The sequence below is a fragment of the Larus michahellis genome, chromosome 4 (assembly GCF_964199755.1).
Source record: "Larus michahellis chromosome 4, bLarMic1.1, whole genome shotgun sequence".
Taxonomy (NCBI): domain Eukaryota; kingdom Metazoa; phylum Chordata; class Aves; order Charadriiformes; family Laridae; genus Larus; species Larus michahellis.
The window spans coordinates 68,302,263-68,310,638 of NC_133899.1; positions in this window are offsets into that span (position 1 = coordinate 68,302,263).

Here is an 8,376-nt window from a genome sequence, read left to right on the forward strand (position 1 = left end):
TGTCTTCTCACAAGGGCGTGCTCAAAAGTAAGAGCTCTCCTGACCTATACATCAGGAAATTAAAAAACTTAAATCAGAATCACACTGCACTGGGAGCTAAGTGGATTCAAATTTTTAAGCCGTGCAAAGCAAAATTGCAATGCATGTTTTCAGGAACTCAGGTGTCAGCTAAGATTTCTGAGTTTCCCGCGCAAATGTTTGATCTGACATCCAATTTTCAAGAAACAGCGTTAGAGAACAATGTTCACTTGATGAAATGTTCAAAAGAATAAACCTGCTGATCTGAAGGTGAAACAACACAAAGCCATCTGCACCTTTATAGCCCTTGGTAGGACTATATGTACACGAAGAAATGCAGATGACTGACTTAAAAGCATATCTGTTTACATATATAACATACCAAGGGTATACATGCCAAGAGGCTGACACTAGGGACCATGGAGGACGTATCCCCCAAAGCACCAGGGAGAGCCTGCAGAGAGATCTCAAGGACCCTTATAATAAATAATCCACTAAGCAGATGCAGTGGCTACAGCTTGCTGAAGAAAGCTGCTGAAATTATTATTCATGCTGAAAGTTCACCTAACAATAACCTACTATGCGCACTGTTTGCAGAAAAGGCAGAGGTGTCTGGATAAAAATAAGTACCCTAAAATCCTCTACAGATATTTAACTTTTTAATCTCCACGGCAAAACGTCAACCGTGCTATATAAATACAAAAACACACACGTACACAGATGTGAGCACACAAACAAACTTCCTATCCAGGAACCAGGTACACTGATTCACCCTCCTGCTGGAGAAATGAGCATGCCCGTGCTTTAACCTTTTGCTGTGGGGAGGAAAAGAGAACTGCTCAAGAGTTCCCAGCAGGGCTGGAAGAGGGCAGCCTCTTGTCCTAGGACAGCCACAGAAGAAGGCTATGTTCTCTTCTGCAATCATATTGGCAATGGGTCTCTGTCCCTCCCAGGCCAGCATGGTCGTCTTTTTCTTGTGAAGTGTAGCAACAAAGGCCGCTTTTCCAGTCCCCCACCCTCCCTAGAGTGACAATGGGGCTGTTCCTTTCTTTTCCCTTGTCCCAGAAAGACTTACTGTCATTTCCCTTATCCTACCGGAGCTCAAGTTAGGTTTTTCCCATAGCCGAGCCCTTAAGTGATGTAACAAGGTTCTGACATGAAGCAACACATGCTTTTGGTTAATCCTTCTATTCTGGCCCATATGGGCTACCAGTGACAACCTAGAGTAACCACCTTTTTGATTCCCCCATCTCTCTTTACAGTGAATTGCTGACAAGACTTCCTTTTGCAAGTAGAAGAGATTAAATAAAGACAAAATATCCTAAAATAACAAGTCCCTAAAAAAAAAAAAAAAAAAAAAAAGCCTCTTGGATTCAGTTGCTGCAAAACTGCTGGCTGCAATTACTTTCACTCACAGCCCATGCTGAGCCAAGGCTCTAAAACTGGGGCGTGGAAGGAGGAAAGATCACTGCGAGGGATTTCTGCAGGCAGCCTAATTGCCTGGGACAAGCAGTGACAGCTGCCACGTGCCTGCCTGACTTTCAGGTGTACAAAGCATGATCAGGAGGCACGCTTAGTCAGGAGTAAAGTTTTGGGTACTTCTTGTATCCACAGAACAGAATGGAGTTTGAGGACTTTGGTCCTGACCTCTGGGCCAATATCCATATGTGGCCTGAGCTGAAGCACCTCAGTTAAGTTCAGAGATTTTTTTTTTCTTGGAGGGGCGGGGGGAGGGATGTGTGCATGCAAACCACTTTAAGGCACTTTTTGAGATGAAGAACGTTGTTGCATTGACTTAACCAATGAATCTGGAATTGATTTTCTATTAAGATACCGTTCGTACCTCTTAGGGCTGTTTGTGTTTTCAAATGCTGCTTCCTCAGCTACACAGTAGTTGTGCTTTTAAAATCTTTTTTCCCCCCAAACAAAAGACAGAAGTTTGAATTCTGTGATAATCACATGACTCCAGCAGCCAGGGCCCTTGGCCCTGGTGTTTGTGTTTTAATCCATCTCTGCACGGTGATTTTTATGGGAACTGTCTTCATGACTAGCACTCCATTCTTAATAAAATGGACAGAACATTTTCTCATTAGGGGACATTCCTTCAGAAAAACTGTGGGAGGAAAGACATTAACAGAAGATTGCGTAAGCAGAACCAATTAAAGGCAAGATCCTAAATTATTTAAATCACAGGGCTTTTTGCCATTAACATGAATGGAACTGGGATGCCAGTCCAACTTCCCATTGCGTTTTTCCTCTTACATCCTCTTAAAGCAAGCATTCACATCAGAATATCCTTCCAGAGGTGTACTGGACTTTCTCATGTTGAAAGGGATCCAGACAACTATGCAGACTGTGTAAGTTGCGGGCACGATATAGTTCTGAGGTTCTTCACATCCACATTGTGTTTTTTCTGTATATCTCATTGGTGGGTTATCTCCTTGGTAAGCACCTGTCAAATTTAAATCACATCAGTCCCTGCCTTACTCGCTGTGAAGGTGGAACTTTGCAGTTGTTTAGTTGCACAGAGCACAAGCTAAGGGTTTGTGATCCATGAGCGCATCACACAGAACTGAAACAGCACGGAGTCTTTTCAGGTCAGCAGAACCTCCTGACCCCTGCTGGCACCAGCCAGCCCACTGGTGCCAACACTCTTACTCGCACACGAAGTGTCATGAAAACATCGGTAACCACAAGCGGTCAGGGCCTTAGTTTTGTATTTCATTCCAAGCTCAGCAGAATCTCAGAGCTTTCTTAGGTCTCAGAGCTTTCTACAGAGCAACTTTTTCTGTGGGTGGTGAAAGTAGAAATTGTGGTGTTTGCCCCACCTGCTGATTGTTTATAAGGTTATAAAAAAATTGGCAGATGGAAAAATGTCAGCAGGCGTGTCTGCCATTCAGACCTCATCATCCATGACTGTTTTGGTCCATTTGAGCAGTTCTTCCTATGCTGGGAGTAGTTTTTAAGTCAGGACCACTCCTAAATGACCCCATTTGTGTTCTACAGTAGAACTGTGTTGTCTCAGGTAATTTGTACTCTTCCATTCTGTCATTACAACTGTGCCTTTCTTGAGTTATAAACTCTGTAAATAGTTTTGATATTTTCTTCATAAAAATATTTTCCTACCACGTATGTGCTTTAGCAAGGAATTAAGTATTTTTCCCTTCAGGCTCTGTAATGGCATACATCACTTTCTCAGCATCTGCTTGCCTGGTCTGCTACTCAGCCACGCACCAGAATTCGCATTAGGGCTCTTATGCTATAACTGTATACTGTATTGTTTTATCTAATCACTTAATTTTTTTATTTTTTTTTTTTTAACATATGCACTGCTTTGTAATAACACAAATTAAACCCCTAAAACTATGGTGGGAAAGATTGTTTTCGACTGAGTAGCAGAGGAGTCTATGGTTGGTTTCTTCTGATTTTTCTGTCTATTACCTGTTTTATCAATGTGAGTTACCTAACCTCTGGGGATGAACTGATCTTCAGATGTGAGTGACAGTATTTGGGTGTTCCTCAAAAGACATATTTGCATTGGCTTAAGCTATCAGGGGGTGGTGACTCAACTTTTCCCAAATAATGTGTCCTTTCAAGATGTCTCAAGATAGGAACTCCACAGATGCGATAAAAAGCGACAGTATTGTAGAAAGTGGTTCTTCATTCAACACCTCAGCACATCGAGAACAACAGGGAAGCTCTGGCAACGAAAGACAAGTTTACCTCTACTACTACCATACCATAGCTTTTTAGCTGCAGAGAATTTCTGTTCAGGAGAAATCAAATTGCAACTGGTAACTACCATGAAATTCGCTGTGAGAAGCACTAACAGAAGAAAATACCTTTCAAGAACACAAGATTTACCCTGAGGTCTATTATATTCTCTTCATAGTCCTGTTGTTGCTTCCCTTTATATTGCTATAATCACATTTCTTCACAGATTCATAGAATCTTCATGGTTGGAAAGGACCTTTGAGATCATCAAGTCCAACCAAACAACCTACAATCTCTGCCACTAGAGCATGCCCTGAAGTGCCACATCTAGACGTTTCTTAAACACCTCTAGGGATGGTGACTCAACCACCTCCCTGGGCAGGCTGTTCCAGTGCCTGACTGCTCTTTCAGTAAAGTAATTCCTCCTAATGTCTAACCTAAACCTCCCCTGCCACAACTTCAGACCATTTCCTCTGGTCCTGTCATTATTCACCTGGGAGAAGAGGCCAACACCCACCTCCCTACAACCTCCTTTCAGGTAGTTGTAGAGGGCAATGAGGTCTCCCCTCAGCCTCCTCTTCTCCAAGCTAAACATGCCCAGCTCCCTCAGCCTCTCCTCATATGACCTGGTCTCCAGACCCCTCACCAGCCTGGTAGCTCTCCTCTGGACACACTCCAGCACTTCAATGTCCCTCTGTACAGAGGGGCCCAGAACTAAACACAGTACTCGAGGTGAGGCCTCACCAGTGCCGAGTACAGAGGCACAATCACTTCCCTGCTCCTGCTGGCCACGCTATTCCTGATACAAGCCAGAATGCTGTTGGCCCTCTTGGCCACCTGGGCACACTGCTGGCCCATGTTAAGCTGGCCGTCCACCAGCACCCCCAGGTCCTTCTCTGCCGGGCAGCTTTCTAGCCACTCTTCCCCAAACCTGTAGCATTGCTTGGGGTTGTTGTGACCGAAATGCAGGACCTGGCACACGGCCTTATTAAACCTCATACAGTTGGCCTTGGCCCATCGATCCAGCCTGTCCAGGTCCCTCTGTAGAGCCTTCCTACCCTCAAGCAGATCAACACTCCCACCTAGTTTGGTGTCATCCGCAAACTTACTGAGGGTGCACTCAATCCCCTCACCCAGATCATTGACAAAGATATTAAACAAAACTGGCCCCAAAACTGAGCCCTGAGGGACACCACTGGTGACTGGCCGCCAAGAGGATTTCATCCCATTAATCACAACTCTCTGGACATGGCCATCCAGCCAGTTTTTAACCCAGCGAAGAGTACACTTGTCTATGCCGTGATTCGCCAGCTTCTCCAGGAGAATGCTGTGGGGGACGGTGTCAAAGGCCTTACCAAAGTCCAGACAGACAACGTCCACAGCCTTCCCCACATCCAGAAGGTGGGTCACATGGTCATAGAAAGAGATCAGGTTGATTAAGCAGGACCTCCCTTTCCTAAACCCATGCTGGCCGGCCCTGATCCCTTGGCTGCCCTGCACTTGCCGTGAGACCTCACTCAGGATGATCCTTTCCGTGATCTTTCCTGGTACCGAGGTAAGGCTGACAGTCCTGTAGTTCCCCGGATCCTCCTTCCGACCCTTCTTGTAGATGGGTGTCACATTGGCCACCCTCCAGTCATCCGGCACCTCTCCTGTTGACCAGGATTATTGATAAATGATGGAGAGGGTCTTGGTGAGCTCTCCCACCAGCTCCCTGAGTACTCTTGGGTGAATCCCATCCAGCTCCATAGACTTATGTACGTCTAGGTGCAGAAGCAGATCATTGACTGCTTCCTCCTGGATTATGGGTGGGTTGTTCTGCTCTCCATCCTTATCTTCCAGCTCAGGAGTCTGAGCACCCTGGGGATAGCTGGTCTGACTATTGAAGACGGAGACAAAGTAGGCATTAAGTATCTCAACCTTCTCCTCATCATTGGTTGCAACTTTCCCCCCCACATCGAGTAAGGGATGGAGATTCTCCCTGGCTTTCTTTTTGTTGATGTATTTATAAAACCTTTTTTTGTTGTCCTTTATGTTAGTGGCCAAGTTGAGCTCCAGCTGGGCTTTTGCCTTCCTAATTTTCTCTCTGTATAACCTAACGAGATCTCTGTACTCCTCCTGAGTTGCCTGTCCCTTCTTCCAAAGGTGGTAAACCCTCCTTTTATTCCTAAGTCCCATCAAAAGTTCCTTATTCATCCAGACTGGCCATTTTCCCTACCCTTTAGACTTGTGACACTTGGGGACAGCCTGCTCCTGGGCCTTTAAGATTTCCTTCTCGGAGAGCGTCCAGCCTTCCTGGACCCCTTTGCCCTTCAGGACTGTCTCCCAAGGGACTCTCTCAACCAGTGTTCTGAACAAGCCAAAGTCCGCCCTCCGGAAGTCCAAGGTGGAGGTTTTGCTAACCCCCCTCCTTACATCGCTATGAATTGAAAACTTGACCATTTCATGATCACTAAACCCAAGACGACCTCTGACCACCACATCTCCCACTAGTCCTTCTCTGTTTGTCAACAGTAGGTCTAGCAAGGCACCTCACGTGGTAGGCTCACCTACCAGTTGTGTCAGGATTACTCAAGGAACGTGATACATGGGACAAAAACCAGACTCCAGCTGGTAATACGTAACTACTATTTCTGACATTGCAATGGAATATCTTCCATTTGATTAATCTACGAATAGTAAAGCATTGTTTAGAAATCACAACAGTTTTCAGCATCAAAGCAGCTAAGGAAAGCCAAAACAACATTTCTTCTCCTTTCTAGTGGGCCAAAAAGCATCCATGACGACTTATCTGCTTTTAGATTTCAGAAATAAGATCTTGGATGTTACATTTTACCCATGTTTGTATTTTGGTACAGACATAAGAAACAACAGCAAAATAGAAACAAATCCCATAACTTTCCATCTGCAATCTCAAAATAAACCCAAGAAACCCAAACTACTATGTCGTCTTTGGCTACCGTAAGGTATAAATAACAGGTCAGCCCTGCTCCCACACAAAGTGGTGGTGGCATTTCCCTCTACTCCAGTGGGAACAGACCAGGGCTAACGTACTCCAAGAATTCTGAGAAATTACTTGGAACAAGACCTCCCATATCAGGAGCTTGTTAACTGTTCTTAGTCCTAAAGGAGTCATTTCAGTAACGTCTCTCCCTTCCACCCTCATTAAATCTGGCAGCACTGTTGATAATATTTCCTTCAGAGCTGATGAACCTCGTTTAAAATTGCTTACTAAATCATGTGCCACCTTTGAGGCTAACAAGGTAACGTTTGTCATTTTCCAGTGGTTTGAAAACTGGCTTTCCATCAAAGACATTTCTGAAAGTGTGTGTGTATTTTTAAACCTTGTCCTTGGATTGCCATTATACATGTCATTAGGGAAGTGTTTGATTGGCTCCAGATGCATGTGATAAAACTCTGTGTGTATATAAACATTTTTATTTAACTTCTGTGAGATTTAAAAGTTTGGCTCCAAGAGAATGTATTCAGCACAGTAGTTACCTTAGATGAATGCTGCTTAAATTGTGATTCACAGGCCGCGGGGTGGCATTGGACCCTCGCACCTCACCAGCAGCCTGAATTTTTTCAGCTTTAGGAGAAGAATGGTCTAATGGATGAAGCGACTACATTTATGGACGTCGCTTCATATTGAAGTCTAATGCCAGGCTGGCCATATGTTCCTTGTGCATATCTTCTATGCACCATATTTGCTGCTGCTCTTTTTACGTTTGTCTGTCTTCCAGCATTACAAGTGATAAGAGAGTGCTGCTTTGCCTACAGTCAAGGAAAAGGCACAGGGGCTGCACAGGATAGGTGCTGAACTAAGGACATGTTCCTGTTTTTACAGGCAGCAGTCTGCAGTTAGAAAAAGGGACCAAGAGTGAAGGCAGAGCTCTTTCTGTCTCTCAGGGTCTGGGACACTGTGCCAGGGAGCTTGGGTTCCTTCCAGGGGTGGGTTTCCCCACCATGTTCTCCACTTGGAGATTGCTCCGGAGTGGTTCAGACTAGAGCAGCAAGGTGCTGCTGAGCAGAGAGCACCCAATTAATTGAAAATTGAACCTAACATAACTGCAGTGGCCAGAGCCGATTTCACCACACCCAACCAGAGGATGACAGCACAGAGCTAAACTCCATGGTGAGTGGGACCCACCAGCACCTGTGTCGGGGTTGGACCCTGGATCACCTCATCAAACAGGGCCGGGCTGCAAGTCTTGGAGAGAGTGGTGTAGACAATCGTGTCCCAGTGGCCTTCACTTTTGCTAAACATGTGTCTGGACTTACAGGTGGATTTTAAGAGGCTCAGAGTTGCTCTGTGACAGTTTTCAGCTTCATGTCAGATAATTGCAGCTGGGAACTCTGGAGCTGGCCAAATTTCCAGTGAAACCATTTGTTAGTTTTCGGTTTATTGCACAGATGATATACATAGTTATCATGTTTCTTGTGGGTTTTTGTTTTCCTCCCCACTCCATAAAAATATTTTATCATTTCATGTTCTAAAAGATGCCTAAATGTTTGCAAGTTCAGAAAAGTAATCTTCGAAACATGACATAGGAACTTATACTTTTACTTCTTTGACTCAGAAAAAAAAAAAGAATATAGCTCTGGCTTGTGCTCAAACCATAAATGTTTCTCTTAAGAAAAGAT